This window comes from Cebus imitator, unplaced genomic scaffold, assembly GCF_001604975.1.
Source record: "Cebus imitator isolate Cc_AM_T3 unplaced genomic scaffold, Cebus_imitator-1.0 Scaffold357, whole genome shotgun sequence".
Taxonomy (NCBI): domain Eukaryota; kingdom Metazoa; phylum Chordata; class Mammalia; order Primates; family Cebidae; genus Cebus; species Cebus imitator.
This window is the reverse complement of record NW_016107672.1, coordinates 693273-709225: the sequence shown is the minus strand read 5'-3', so window position 1 is coordinate 709225 and position 15953 is coordinate 693273. Positions and strand designations below refer to the sequence as shown.

At 37.3% G+C, this 15953-nt stretch overlaps 1 long non-coding RNA gene across 1 annotated transcript; it reads right to left on the bottom strand.

Annotated features, from left to right (window-relative positions):
* Positions 1 to 7724: 7724 nt before the first annotated feature.
* On the bottom strand, positions 7725 to 15714 carry LOC108287943. The gene is made up of 3 exons (XR_001818519.1): positions 15559 to 15714; positions 11790 to 11796; positions 7725 to 7735 (listed from the first exon to the last, which is right to left on the bottom strand). It is a non-coding gene; the product is annotated as an uncharacterized LOC108287943 (long non-coding RNA).
* Positions 15715 to 15953: the final 239 nt, after the last annotated feature.

Sequence of the window (15953 nt, the reverse complement as noted above, 5' to 3'; positions counted from 1 at the left end):
TATCTAAGTAGTACTATTTAAAATATATATATAACATATTCTACATGGCTTTGAAAGTAAAAAAAGATCAATTAAACTCAATCTTGGCATGGCTTTTAATTTTAAACGAAATCATTATAAACTTTTATTTAAAAAAAAAAAAATCTATGCTCCTCCCCCCACCCCAAAAAAGACCAACAAAATTCATACCAAACAATGTCACAGTAAAATAAGGTTTTTTAATGAAAAAGATGAATTCAGAGAATGAGATTTGGATTCCAGTTCTAATACCAACCCTAGACATGAATACTTGAGTGGAACACTGTACCATAACAATAATTCATCTCCAGACTATAAAATAAGGAAATATCCTGGTGCCTTACCTATTTCATGGTAAGGACTGAAACAAGTAAATCAAGGGAAAGCACTCTGTGAACTGTAGGAAATGCACCAAAAGCTCTGATGACAGTAATGTCCGTTCCTATTAGCCCTCCACTAACGTAGATCCAGAAGCTCTGCAGTTGAACCGGTTACCTTCTCATCCACCTCACATGCAGTCCTCCAGATAGATTCTGTGGTTTTCAAGTTGACCATACTTTTAAGAACCTCACATTCCTCCTGTCCATCAGTATGAGTCTTGTAATTTTTTCAGACACTTTAACCCCCACGAAACTTTCATTCCTGATCTACCCACTAGGATCTTTGTTGTCAGATTTCTTTTCATACTAATATTCTCAACCTCAAATACGGCAGTAGTTTTAACCTTTATAAAAACTGATTTATTATAGCTTGCAAATTTTGTTAAAACTATACAGGAAATTTATTTAAAAGGTCCACTAGGAGCAAGATTTATGCTCTCTGTGTATGAATACTACATCATCTACCTCTTTTACATCACTCTAAGTGCCTAGCTCAGGGCTGGCTAGCACACAGCTTCTTAAAAAGAATGAATTATGTATTTTCTAACTTCCTTCTCCCAAGTTCTTGACTGAAGGACACCATGACTACCTCACCCTTGACATGTAACACATCATTAAGTCTGTACGTTACCTTCAAAATAAAGTCTCACATCTGCCCACTTCTTTCTATGTCACCTGCAGCACTTCAAAGCCTTCTTTACTGCAATTCCACTTCATCAATGGCTTTCAAGTAATCCATTCGATTCACTCAGACAGAAAAGAATGTATTTTTAAAAATCCAATTGTGCCTGCTTTCTTTTTAGAACCAATAAAAATGGCTTTTCATTTCAGTTTGAATAAAATCCCAATACCAGAGAGTGGCCTCCAAGGCCATGTATGATCTGGCCCCCACCAACTCTTTAATCGTAGCATAGGGTACTCTCCTTTCTCTTTCTAACCCAGCCATATGGGCCTCCTTTGAGCTTCACTTAGTGGCCATGATCATTTGCCTCAAGGCCTTTGCACATGTTTGTCCCTTCGCTGAAAGGCTCTTCATCAGCACTTTACATAATCATTTCCATCTCTCCTTCCACTATAGAAGCATCATGCTTGCTTTTTCCCCCCACTCTTCTTTAGACAGGAATGCTTAAGCAGTTCTGTCACTGTGCACTTTATCTTACTGATAATGGGTAACTATTAGTTATTTTCTGGTTTACTTTTAAATTATTTCTCCTTTCTCTAGATTATAATATCCATAAATATAGGGACCATCTATGTTTGTTGTTCTTGCTTTTATTTTCATCATTGTGTACCCAGCCTCAAGCACAATTACCTGGCACATAGAAAGCACTTAGAAATATTTGTCAAATAAGAATCTATGAAGCGACACTTGAATATTTAGTATATGCCAGGTGCAAGAAAGACAAAGTAAAATAATTCCAGGCCTCTACCCTTAACTAATATTTCTTCCTAACTCCCTGTTTGGTGATATCATCTTAGCTTGAATTTGGCCATGATAGAATATTCATACAAGTGAAATTACCAATTCTGGAAATCAGTGCTTCCCTCCCTGTATGACAGCCAGTTTATAAACCCATCATTTTAAATAGGAAAATTTATAATTATACATATATGTAAAAAATATTAAGGGAGTTTTCAATATATGGTGCTAGGAAAACTGGATATCCACAAGCCAAAGAATGAAGTTGAACCTCTAACTTATACCATATAAAAAAATTAACTCAAAATAAATCAAAGACATAAACATAAAAGATACAACTATGTAACTTCTATAAGAAAACATGGGAACATCTTCATAATATGAGATCTATTAATGATTTAGGTATGACACCAAAAGTACAGTTAACAAAAGATAAATAAACTATATAAAAATTAAAAACTTTTGTGCATCAAAGTGTGGATCAACCAAATAAACAGTCAACTCATGGAACTGAAGAAAAATATTTGCAAATTATATATATAAATAAATATGCAAATATACATATGACAAGGAGTTAATAGCCAGAATATATGAAGAATGCCTACCACTCCACAAAAATGACAAAAAAAAAATAACTAATTGAAACACAGGAAAAGGACTTAAACAGCCATTTCTCTAAAAAAGGCATTTTTCCAAATAGCCAATGAGCACACGAAAAGATGTTCAGCATTGCTGTTAATTAGGGAAATACAAATCAACACTATGAGATACCGCTTCTCAACTATTAGGGTGGCTATTGTGATGACGAAGAAAAAGGAGGAGGAAGAGGAGGAGGAGGAGAAAGAGGAAAGAGGAAGAAGAAAGGAAGAAGAGGAGGAAGAGGAGAAAGAAGAAAAAGTAGTAGTGGAGGAGGAGGAGGAGGGAAGAGGAGGAGGAGAAGGACGGGGAGGGGGAGGAGGAAAAGGAGGAAGAAAGAAAAAAGAAAATAAGTATCGGTGAAGACATAGAGAAATCACAGTCCTTGTTCCCTGCTGGTAAGAATGTAAAATGGTGCAGCTGCTATGTAAACAGTATGGTAGTTCTTCCAAAAATTAAATATAGAATATGATCCAGCAGTTCCATTCCTGGCTATATACCCACAACAATTGAAAGCAGAAACTTGAACAGAACTTGCACACTAACGTTTGTAGCAGCCTTATTCACAATAGCTAAAAGGTGAAAGCAATGAAGTATCCGTCAATGAATAACTGCATAAACAAAAGGTGATACATTCATGCAATGAAATATTGTTCAGCCTTAAAAACGAAGGAAATTCTGATACATGCTAAACATGGATGAACCTTCAAGATATCAAGCTAAGTGAAATATGCCAGTTACAAAGGGACAGTTAGTGGAATGATTCCACTAATACAAGATACCTTGAGTAGTGAAATTCATAGAGACAGAGTATAGTGGTGGTTGTCTGGGGCTAAAAGGAAGAACTATGGGGAGTTATTTAATGAGGTATTGTTTAATGGGGTTTCAGCTTGGGGAGATGAAAAGAGTGCTGGAAATGGAGGTGGTGGGTGTCGCACAACAGTGTCAGTGTACTTAATGCCACTCAACTGTACACTTAAAAATTGATAAAATGGTAAATTTTATGTTATATATATTTTACCACTATGAAAAAGTTACCAAAAAAAATGTTATGGGAGTATAAAAGACCAAGCAGTTGAAATGGGGAGAGATTCCTGTGAAGGAACTAAGGGCTTAACAGCAGGGGTGACATCTCAACAGAAAGAAGAGAAAAAGCATTTCTGGGCAAAAGAAAGAGAATGTGCCAAGGAAAGGGGCATGAGAGAGAGGGATCTGTTCAAGGAAGGGATGGCTGCTGGGTGAAGGCTAGTCACAGAGGTAAACATGAGCTGTAACTACCCAAAGATCCCAACAGTCTGATGAGAAAATGTTACATTACTTTCTACTAACTTGAAATCTGACAGCTCATATATGTTTTGTTTGGTTATTCAATAGAGTATGTAATTACCCAAAATATCCATTTCTTATTCCCCCAGATTTCAGACAGCTTATTCAATTTAAGAATGAACTTAAAAGTGAGAATTTTGACCAAAACTAGATTACCATATTTTAAAGGTTGTAAGCAAAAGAGATGCATCCTCTTTACGTCAAGTATGAATCCAGATTTCAACATCCAAAGGCTAGAACAAAAAGATCGGGCGCCAGTGCACTCCACAGCCAACACATGCAGCCTAAGCCTGGTAAGAAGTCTTAATTCTCAGCTTAAGGGACATTCAAGAATTACTAGTTATTACACTTTTTTCCCTGTAATATAAGAAAATGAAAATGTTGTTTTTTCAGTCTAAGGTTGACGCTTTCTATTACATGATTAATTGTAAAGGCCCATTATAAAGTAGACAATAAATGTTATCACATATTATTGACTATAAAGAACCGACCACAGTGAGGAGAAGTAAAAATCATAACATTGTGTCACTGAGCACAGTCATGTCAATATCATAACAGTGTAAAACAGTGTTACTAACACCAAAAACAATTGGGTATTGAGGTCTAGGAAAACCTACTTCTATTCATCTGAATGGATCGGAATGGTTTACATGTCAAACCTACCCTAAGGTTTGAAGGTACTCCCATACAGAAACTTACCAGGATAAGTCTCATACATCTGTGGTCCTGAATGAAGAAAGAGATTAATTATCTATGGAATGAATTTTAAACTAAAAGGAGTTTAAGAGAGCAGAGTTTCATCTGTTTGACTGCAATAAATATGGGCTAAATACCTTCTGAGAAGCTAATATTCAGGCTGTGGAGTGAAAGTAAAGTCATTTCTTCTTTACAAGACTTGTCAGATTTGATCACTTTTCTTCCTTCTTATGTCATGTCTCTCTACCCTGCTTTGTTCTTTTATTCTCTACTCCATTATCATCTGCATGAGAACCTCATTTGGTTAAAGATCCTCCACCCAATGCCTTAGGAGAATGGAGGTGGCTTCCGTCTTTTGGGTTTGGTTTTTCCCGTAAGCATGTTGTTAAAAACTATATTCTTCCTTCGTATCAAAGCCCATGCAGTTTCTTTCTAATTTTAGTTTCCCTCTGTGCATAGCAACCTGCAATCAAAATTTTGGCATATAAACATATTATAGGGCTTTTCATTTTATGAGTGCTGCTGTTGAACTTGAGCATATAATATGGAAGGTTTGGGAACATTTTTTATACCAACCATTAATCTCCTCATCCTCTTTACTCCCATACTGTAACTCCACCTCTATTACTGTATATACCAATTTCAGTGTGTTCCATATTATATCACATGTTCCTTAAGGGTAAGGTGAAATTTAATTTATTCTTTCATGCAACAAACATTTACAGAGTAGCAGCTGTGAACCAAGCATAAAGCTGTTGGTTGGCAATATAAAGAGAAATAAAGAGTCCCTCTTCTCAAGGAGTTCACTTTAACGTCTATTCTTATTACATGCACTATATGTTTGTTAAATTAAACTAAAACACTAGATAATGCTTTATCCTAAAGATGCTGAGAGCCTTTTCCTAGTAAAATAATCAAGTGTTTCCATGGTACTCTCACCATACAGACTCACGTACTTGTTTTCTCTTGAGTCTCCAATTGCAAATATTACAGGAGCTGTGGTTACAAAGATGGCAGAAAAAGGGAAAGGGAAAAGCTCACCCAGGCTGACCTGAAGGTGAAGGAAGAGCTCGGGAGAAAGTGGACAGATTCCTTGCCCAGGTTATTTCACATCTATGTCTGTGGTAAAGGGCCACCATGTCAACCTTGAATGGTCCCACTTCATAACAAATTTTTCAATGTTATGAACTTAACAAAATTCAGAATCCAAAAGTAGCTAAAGTTTAACTCATAATTGGAATGTTTCACAAAATTTATGCAAATTGTCAACTAAAAGCTTTCTTTAATACAGTGACCTATGAGCAGACATACCAGAGACAAAGGTAGTATCTAGACAGAGATGAAGACATAGACAGTCTGACAATGTGGAAAGACCACTCTGGCCAATTGATGTCACAACAAATAATCTATGGATAAGGAGACTTACAGGCCCAACATGCCCCTTAAAGTTTACTTATATTGGTTATGTTACAGATTAAACCAAGTTCACTTTTCATGAATTTCTATTTAAGAAGCCCTTTACAGAGATTAATAATATCCTTCATTTACACAACAGTATTTGAGTGCCATTCTGTGCCAGGCTATAGGTTCGGTGCTGCCAACAAAAAGTTGAATATGACATCCTCTCAAGAAACTTTCTATCCAGTGAAGGAACAAACAAATAAATATGCAGGTGGAGACCAGATCTTTAATCTGCATTCAACTCACAATCTCTCTAGTCCTCTATAGGAGAGTATTTGCTGACTTGATTGCTTAAGATTTTGAGAAGCAAAATTAGAAAAAAATAGGAAGAAAGAAGAGATAGGAAAAGGTAATTAGATGAAAGGATGAAGAGGCTAAATCAGGCTACCTAAAGAGGAATGAAGTAGTAAGGTACCAAAAAAGAGTCACTTGGCACTAAAGCTGAAGAAAGTGTTTTAGAAGCTAGTATATAAGCAACTCAGGAACATAAGAGTTTATAAGGTGGAGGGAAAGAAAGTAGAAGAGTGGAGAAAATGATTCTTATAAGAATTGTTCTGAGACAGAAGGTGAATCCCTCTGTTGTTTTGTTGAGAGATAAAAGGAAAGTTAAAATATACCATAAAGTCACCTTTGGCCTGTCAGACCATGATTCTTTGTGTGTGATTCTATATAGAGATTGAGCCATGTGGGGCTCTGAGATTTAGGGTGTATGTTGGAAATGTAGGCTCTGTTAGTGGAGTATATAAAGGTTACTCTGAGGTTCACAATATGTAAATGCCAATATTATGTAGCTAAGCAGAACTTTTTGCTAGCTGAAGTGTCCTAATTTACTATTTCAGTTTATCAGGATCTTTTAATGTCAGGGAAGGCTCCAGGAAGGATATGGCACGTGAATTGTTGAGCTGTGTGTTTGTTTTAAGGGAAGGTATATATTCAACCTTCAATTTAAAGATGGAAAGGGATAGGGAAAAGATGGTAAAGGGATGAGAAAGAAAGAGGTGAGTGGAAATTCAACTGCAGAATAAGATTGGATGAGGCAAGGAAGAACACAACATAGGGATGGGGCTATAAGGTGATATCTATCATGCTTAACTCTACAATTAAATACTGCAATCCTGGTGACATCCAGTCAACCTCTTCCAAGACAGAATGCTCACAGTTTTATTTCCTATTCTGATAAAGACTAGGTGAGTTTTATACTATTACATTAAAAAAAAAAGATGACTTGCTTTTCACTATCCACATAGTGAATTTTTTATACACTGTATCTGTCATATCAGGGTTATAGGGGTTTTTCTTTTCTTCCTTTAGGGAATGTGATGAGTGTCACATCTGGGTCCCTGTTCAGGCACCAGCTGTGACGAGTGTCATGTCAGGGTCACCCTGAGATGCTGATCATCACCTGTGCAGATCTGTCCTGAGGATCCTGACTTAATGACAGAAGAATAAAATGCACTCACACACACCAGAATACAGTGAATCTTAGGGGGCTAGGGATGGTCATCAGCTGCTTTCAAAGGGCAAATGCAGCTAAGACCACGACTCCTTGTACATCCTTACATTTATTCAGTATAGATTTTATGACAGAGGTTCTAAGTCAACATGCTTGTGGATAATTAACATGGTTAAAAGAATGATTTTATGAATGAGAAAAGCTTTTGGTTCCAGGGGCCCAGAGTAAACACCATTAATGGGTAATTCCCCTTTGACCTCCCCCTGAGAGGACCATCTAACACAAAGTTTACATGAGCAAACAAATTAGAGTAGAGACAAAGGAATGTGGAGTAAACAGACTTAACTGGGGAAGTTTTTATTGTCTCTATCTATTACCCTATGACTTAAAGTTCTAAATTAATGAACTGGCTGCCTTCAGCCCACTCCATTTAAACCTTTGGTCTTCTAACTTTCCTTAATATTTTGCCAGCCACCCCAAGCGAATCTCAACAAGGGAAGTTATGGGAACATGTTTTTGCTTCTATTCCTTCTCTGGTGATACAATATACAATATTATGGGAGTAGAATATTCTAGACCAAAGATAGATCTACATGAAATATCATGGCATGTGCAAGAAATTGCAAGTTATTTCTTGGGACTCTAACAGGAGTTGAATAAACACTCCTGAACATTTATTACGGGCCAGGCACTAGGCTGAACCCTTTATTTATATCATTTCATAGTCTTAATAATAACCCTAAAGTCAATGCTATTACAAGACACAAATAAGACCGAAGAAGTTAAATAACTTGCCCAAGATCACACAATTAGTAAAGAACAGAGTCAGGATTCAAACAAAAAATTAAATTCCAGAGCCCAGGTTCCTAACTACTTGGCTACACTTTCTCCTCATGAATGTTATGCAGCAAGATCTGAGCTATATCCTTTAGGTCTCTACTTCTCTACTTCTCCAACTATAGCATATGAGTCAGAAATATATGAAGCCAGAGAATATATGTAGCCATTTGACCAGTAAACCAATGGGACTGAAAGACCCATGAGGGAAAATTTTACTCAGATAGGTGAGAAGATGTTAAACAGTAAGAATTTTCAAACATCTTACAGGAAAAAGAAATAAAGATACACTGTAGATTAATATGCAAAACTTTATAAATTATAAAGGTTAATCATGAAATTCTGAAAAAATGCCATGGTTGCTGTCATTTTAATCTATGATCTCTTTCCTCCAAGCTTACTCAGTTCTTATGTTGCTGCATTTCAAATATATTTTTTGAAATATGGCTTTAAGCATGAGAGCCATGGAGCGTTACAACAGGGGTGCATTGTGGTCAGGTTTACATTTTGGAAAGCTTTTAACAGGTGAGAGAGGAACACAAGGAAACAATCACACTTCCCTAGTAAAATGAACACTGATTTCAATTATAAGACAGTGTGAGTTTCAGGAGCCTGGGGATCCTCCAAGTGACCAAGGCTATGAATAAAAGTAGGTGTGGGTCTGGAACTCAGAGGAGAGGTCTTTCAGCAAAACCTTGTACCTTCTTTGGTACAAACAGCATTCAAGATTATGTTTCCACCTATTTCACAGAGCAGTGTTTGGTGCAGAGTAGGTACCCCAAAACCATTTGTTGAATGAATGAAATGAAAAATAAAGGGCATACACTAATGTGATTAAGAGAATCATTTATGCTACATTGCAAAAAAATGTTCTGAATTAAAGGACTTTTTGTATCTTTATATGTGCACATGAATTTTAAACATTTTATAAGGTTCACAGGGTATAGTGATATTTATCCATCCATGAAAATGGCTTTTAAAGAGTAGAATGTTTCCATGTAGTCCTACTGCATTTTTAAAAAGCTTTAGATTTTAACATGCCAATCACTTGTTATTTCTATAATGTAGCGGCATTACTAAAGTTAAATGATTATAAAGGGCTTTTAAATAAATCCTTCTGTCTTAGGAAAAGCACTGTCTCTTCACTAATCTCTGAGAAGATTTTTGGCTGCCACTGTCATGTATTTCTGCCAAAATTTTATTTGCATATATGTGCATATATGTATATATATGTATATACTTACATACACATATATATGTATGTATGTATGTCTGCATATATTACAGAAGATATATATATATATATATATATATATATATATATATATATATATATCTCATAGAATATGGTCTCCTTTTTTCCAATATGACCTCTGTAATATAACAAATCGTTTAAATGTTTATTTTGCCTCAGTAATTTCTCCCAGTAGCTTCATTACTTTTTCAATTTTTTAAGACTTTATAGCTACATTTCCTAAGAGGCACTTATTTCTGTGTTTCCTAGTTATAGCTTTATAAATTACTAGGAGGTCTGAGTCACTGTGTAACTATGTAAGATTGAGTCCCAACTTTATGACTCATTTTCTGGATATCACTTACCTCAAGCCACTGTTCATTTAATGTCATTGGCCATGATAATTTTGAAATAAATGCATATATGCCTATAGATGATACTTTAGAAACTATTATTGGCTTAGGTTTTATATTGAATTCCGTTTTAATGTTCAAATTGGGTTTTATACTATTTACTTCCTTTAAATGTTATTATTTAGAATATAAAATTTTATTTTGCATTCCACTTACCATTAAAAAGATGTATGTCAGTATGGTATGACTGACACTGCTATTATTAAATCTTAGAGTGCTTAGTTTGCCTTTGCTTCTTTAACTAGCTATGCATGGTTGGAGAACATGAACTAGCCTGTCATGATTCCCCTTCTAAGCAACAAAATTAGAAGTGTGCATTATGACAGTGTTTGTGACTTCCTTCTCCTGACCCCAACTTCTAACCGTCTTCCCATTCCTAGCACTTTTATTATATTTCCTGGAGCCCTTAATCCCTAGCCTTGCCACTTAACTCACTCCACCTTCTTGCCTTAATTAAAGCTTTTCTCTGTCTGAGGATGTTGCTTCTCCAGCAGTCTCACCAAGTGAAAAATGTGGCTCTCAAATTACTTTGCTATCTCAGAATAAAGAAGCAGAGTCCAGATCGTTTTCACCTTGTAGTGCTTCAAACCAATCCTCATTACCACCAATATTCATGCAAAATCACTCCATCCTTGGAGGTTCAGGTTATCCAGGTATACCATATTCTACCTTCCCTTGTACCCAGAGTATCTGCTGATTCCATAGACAATTTCTCCATATTCACTAAACACTTCTGCACATAACCGTAGTTTTTCTCTCCATGCAACTTCCTACCATCATTCAGGATGATATCCTGTCCATGTGATACCCAAGTTTCATAATTCTTGACCTTCTCATCTTCAGTTACTTCTCCATTTTATATCAACCACCAAGGTATCACTCCTTCACCTCTGAAAACCTAAGCTCAGCCATCTTATTCTCTGACTATAACTTCCTGCCATTTCCTACCATATCCCTTACTTAGTGATTCCTCAGTACATTTTCTTCATATTCATTAAGTCTCTAATCACCTGATAAATCCACTTTCTCCCTCTCTGAACTTTCCTATATTCATTTCATTTCCTATTCATCTAGGAATCCATAATTCATTAATTTTTTTTGCCAATATTCTCATAGCACTAGCCCATTGCCCTTCAAATTGCTATAGACCAGCAAAACCCCAATCCTAGACATGTCCACACATCTACCCTGTCTATATTCTAAGTCTGCAAAACCTGGCCAAAGAATATCATGAAAACACATCAATTTGAGGGGCAGAACCAAGATGGACAACTATAAACAGTGGCATTCGGAGGCTCTCATCAAAAATAATAATTATTATAATAAACATGTGAATTCTTCACCAGCAATCAAAGTATCCAGCTTCTTTTATCAAAATTGACTAGAAGCCTGGTGTGACCCACAGAGAGAAGGAAGCGCATTGTAGTGTGGCAGCCCACCTGAGAGCCACATCGGGAAGGGGAATTTCCTCCCCCCCAGCCAAGGGAGGCAGCAAGCAAGTGCGCTACCCAGCCAGGGGAACTGCGCTTTTTCCACGAAACTGTGCAACCCATGGATCAGAAGATCCCAATCGTGAATGCACCCCGCTGGCCTTTGCGTCCTAACCCTGAGATTTTTACAGCCTCTCAGCTGGAATCTGCTTAAGCCTACTGAACTCCTGAGGGGGTTGGGCCAACCAGCACTGGCTGTGGACGTCTGCTGTCTAAGCTGTTTCAGCTCCTTGGGGGAGGGGCAGAAGCCAGCCCTGGGACTCACAACTGTCTTACATGCTAAGCTCCCTGGGCAGGGGGAAAGTGGCACCCATTTCTATAGCTCCATGCTGTGCTCTTCTCCTGTTGGAGCCAGGAAGGCTGGATTGTTTGGTCCCAAGACTTGTTCCCACAGCCCAACACACTGGCTGTGGCAGGCTGTGGACAGAGTGCCTCTTCAGGCCTATACCTGACCCATCTTTCCTTAGCAGGTAGGGCTTCCCTGCAGGATCCCCACTAAGTACAGCCAGAGGCTCAGGGACAGAATTCAAATCTCACTGGGCCTGAGCCCCTAGGTGGAGGGGTGGCTGTAGACCAGCAGACTTAGCTTCTCCTCCTGGTAGTTCTTACAAATCCAGGCAGTCTGGATGACTGAGTTTCCCCCCAGTGAAACACATCCTTTCCACCAAGGGACAAAATCCTTCATTTAATGGGTCCTACTCCCCATGCCACCCAACTGGGTGAGATCCTCCAATGCAGGCTGTCAGACGCCCTATACAGGAACGATCCTACTGACATCAGGTTGGTGCCTCTTGAGGTAAGAGGTCCAAGAAGGAGGAGAAGGCACCCATCTTTGCTGCTTTCCAGCCTCCTTGAGTGACATCTCCAGGCACAGGAGTGAATCAGATCAATAGGGCCTGAAGTGAACCCCTATTAAACTGAAGCAGCCCTACAGAAGGGGGACCTGACTATGGAAAGCAAAACAAGCAGACACCGATAACAACAGCATGAACAACAATAAAAAGGTCTCCACAAAAACCTCATCCAAGGGTCAGCAGCCTCAAAGACTGAAACTAGGCAAACTCAAGAAGGTAAGAAATTATCAAGGAAAAAATGTTGAAGACCCCAAAGCCCAGAGTGTCTCTTCTCCTCTAAATGATTGCAACATCTCTCCACCAAGGGCACAGAACTGGATGAAGGAGCAGATGAATGAACTGACAGAAGTGGGTTTCAGAAGATGGGTAATAAAAAACTACAATGAGCTAAAGGAGCATGTTCTAACCCAATGCAAAGAAGCTAAGAACATTGATAAAAGGTTAGAGGAATTGCTAACTAGAAGAGCCAGTTTAGAGAGGAAACTAAGTGACTTGATGAAGCTGAAAAACATAGCACAAGAACTTTGTGAAGCATACAAATGCATCAACAGTCAAATTAAGCAGAAGAAAGGATATCGGAGTTTGAAGACCAATTTACTGAAATAAGACATGCTGACAAAAATAGAGAAAAAAAGAAAAGGAAAGAACCTCCAAGAAATATGGAACCTCACAAAAAGACCAAACCTACAATTGATTGGAATATGAGAAGGAGATGAGGAGAATGGAAACAAGCTAGAAAACACACTTCAGGATATTATCCAGGAGAACTTTCTACAGATCAACTACAAAGAGAAGCCCATCCGACTAATAGAGGACCTCTCAGCAGAAACTCTACCAGCCAGAAGAGATTGGGGGCCAATTTTCAACATCCTTAAAGAAAAGAAATTTCAACCCAGAATTTCATATCCAGCCAAACAAAGCTTCATAAGCAAAGAAAAAATAAAATCCTTTCCAGACAAGCAAATGCTGAGGGATTTCATTACCACCAGGCCTGCCCTGCAAGAGCTCCTAAAAGAAGCACTAAATGTGAAAGGAAAAACTGATAGCAGCCACTGCAAAAACACCAACATATAAAGACCAATGACACTATGAAGAAACTGCATCAACTGGTGTGCAAAATACCAAATAGCTGCATGATAACAGGATCAAATTGACACACAACAATACTAACCTTAAATGTAAATGGGCTAAATGCCAAATTAACAGACACAGACTGATAAATTGGATAAGGAATCAAGACCCATAAGTGTGCTGTATTCAGGAGACCCATCTTACGTGCAAAGACAAACACAGGCTCAAAATAAAGGGATAGAGGAAAACTTACCAAGCAAATGGAAAGAAATAAAAAGCAGGGGTTGCAATCCTAGTCTCTGATCAAACAGACTTTAAACCAAAAAAGACAGAGAAGAGCATTACATAATGGTAAAGGGAACAATTCAATAAAAAGAGCTAACTATTCTAAATGTATATGCACCCAATACAGGAGCACCCAGATTCATAAAATGAGTTCTTAGGGACAACAAAGAGACTTAGGCTATCATACAATAATAATGGGAGACTTTAACACCCTACTGTCAGTTTTAGATATATCAACGAGACAAAATTAACAAGGATATTCAGGACTTTAACTCAGCTCTGGATCAAGTAGACCTAGTAGACACCTACAGGACTCTCTACCCCCAAATCAGCAGAATATACATTCTTCTGAGTGCCACATGGCACTTATTCAAAAATTGACCACATAATTCAAGGTAAAACACTCTTCAGCAAATGCAAAAGAACTGAAATCATAACAAACACTCTCTCAGACTACAGTGCAATCAAATTAGAACTCAAGATTATGAAACTCAAAACCTCACAGTTTCATGGAAATTGAACAACTTACTCCTGAATGACTCCTGGGTAAATAATAAAACTAAAGCAGAAATCAAGAAGTTATTAGAAGCCAATGAGAACAAAGAGAAAACATACCAGAATCTCTGGGACACGGCTAAAGCAGTGTTAAGAGGGAAATTTATGGCACTAAATTTCCACATCAGAAAGCTAGAAAGATCTCAAATTGACACCCTAACATCGTAATTAAAAGAGCTACAGAGGCAAGAACAAACTAATCCAAAAGCTAGCAGAAGATAAGGAACAACTAAAATCAGAGAAGAATAGAAGGAGATAGAGACATGAAAACCCATCCAAAAAAATCAAGGAATCCAGGAGCTGGCTTTTTGAAAAAAATAAGAAAATAGATAGACTTCTAGCTATACTGATGAAGAAGAGAGAGAAGGATTAAATAGACATTAAAAATGATAAAGGGGGTATCACCATTGAGCCCACAGAAATACAAACTACCATCAGAGAATACTATAAACACATCTATGCAAATAAACGAGAAAAATCTAGAAGAAATGGATACATACACCCTACCAAGACTAAACCAGGAAGAAGTTGAATCCCTGAATAGATCAATAACAAATGCAAAACTGAGGCAATGATTAATAGCCTACCAACAAAAAAAGCCCAGGACCAGATGGATTCACAGCTAAACTCTATCAGAAATACAAAGAGGAGCTGGTACTCTTCCTTCTGAAACTATTCCAAATAATTGAAAAGAAGAGACTCTTCCCTAATTCATTTTATGAAGCCAGCATCATCCTGATACCAAAAGTGGGAAGACACAACAACAAAAGAAAACTTCAGGCCAATATCTCTAATAAACATTGATGAGAAAATCCTCAATAAAATACTGGCAACCCAAATGCAGAAGAACATCAAAAACACTTATTCACCACAATCAAGTTGGCTTCATCCCTGGGATGCAAGGCTGGTTCAACATATGCAAATCAATAAATATAATTCATCACATAAACAGAACCAGTAGCAAAAACCATATGATTATCTCAATAGAAGCAGAAAGGCATTTGATAAAAATCAACATTCCTTCATGTTAAAAATTCAATAAACTAGACATTGATGGAAAGTATCCCAAAATAATAAGAGCTATTTATGACAAACCCATAGCCAATATCACACTGAATGGGCAAAAGCTGGAAGCATTTCCTTTGAAAATCAGTACAAGACAAGACTGCCCTCTCTCACCACTCCTATTCAACATAGTATTGAAAGTTCTGGCCAGGGCAATCAGGTGAGAAAAAGAAATAATGTGTATTCAAATAGGAAGAGAGGAAGTCAAGTTGTCTATTTGCAGATATTATATTTTGAAAACTTCACCATCTCAGTCCAAAACCTTCTTGAAATGATAAGCAACCTCAACAAAGTCTCAGGATACAAAATCAATGTGCAAAAATCACAAGCATTCCTTTACACCAACAATGGGTAAGCAGACCACCAAATCATGAACGCTCATTCACAACTGCTACCGAGAGAATAAAATACCTAGGAATACAGCTAACAAGGGATGTGAAGGACCTCTTCAAGGAGAACTATAAACCACTGCTCAGAGAAATGAGAGAGGACATAAACAAATGGTAAAGCATTCCATCCTAATGGAAAGAAAAAATCAATATCGTGAAAATGGCCACATTGCCCAAAGTAATTTATAGATTAAATGCTATTCCCATCAAACTACGATTAACATTCTTCACAGAATTAGAAAAGTCTATTTTAAATTTCATATGGAATCAAAGAAGATCCCTTATAGCCAAGACAGTCCTAAACAAAAGGAACAAAGCTAGAGGCATCATGCTACCTTACTTCAAATTATTCTACAAGGCTACGGTAACC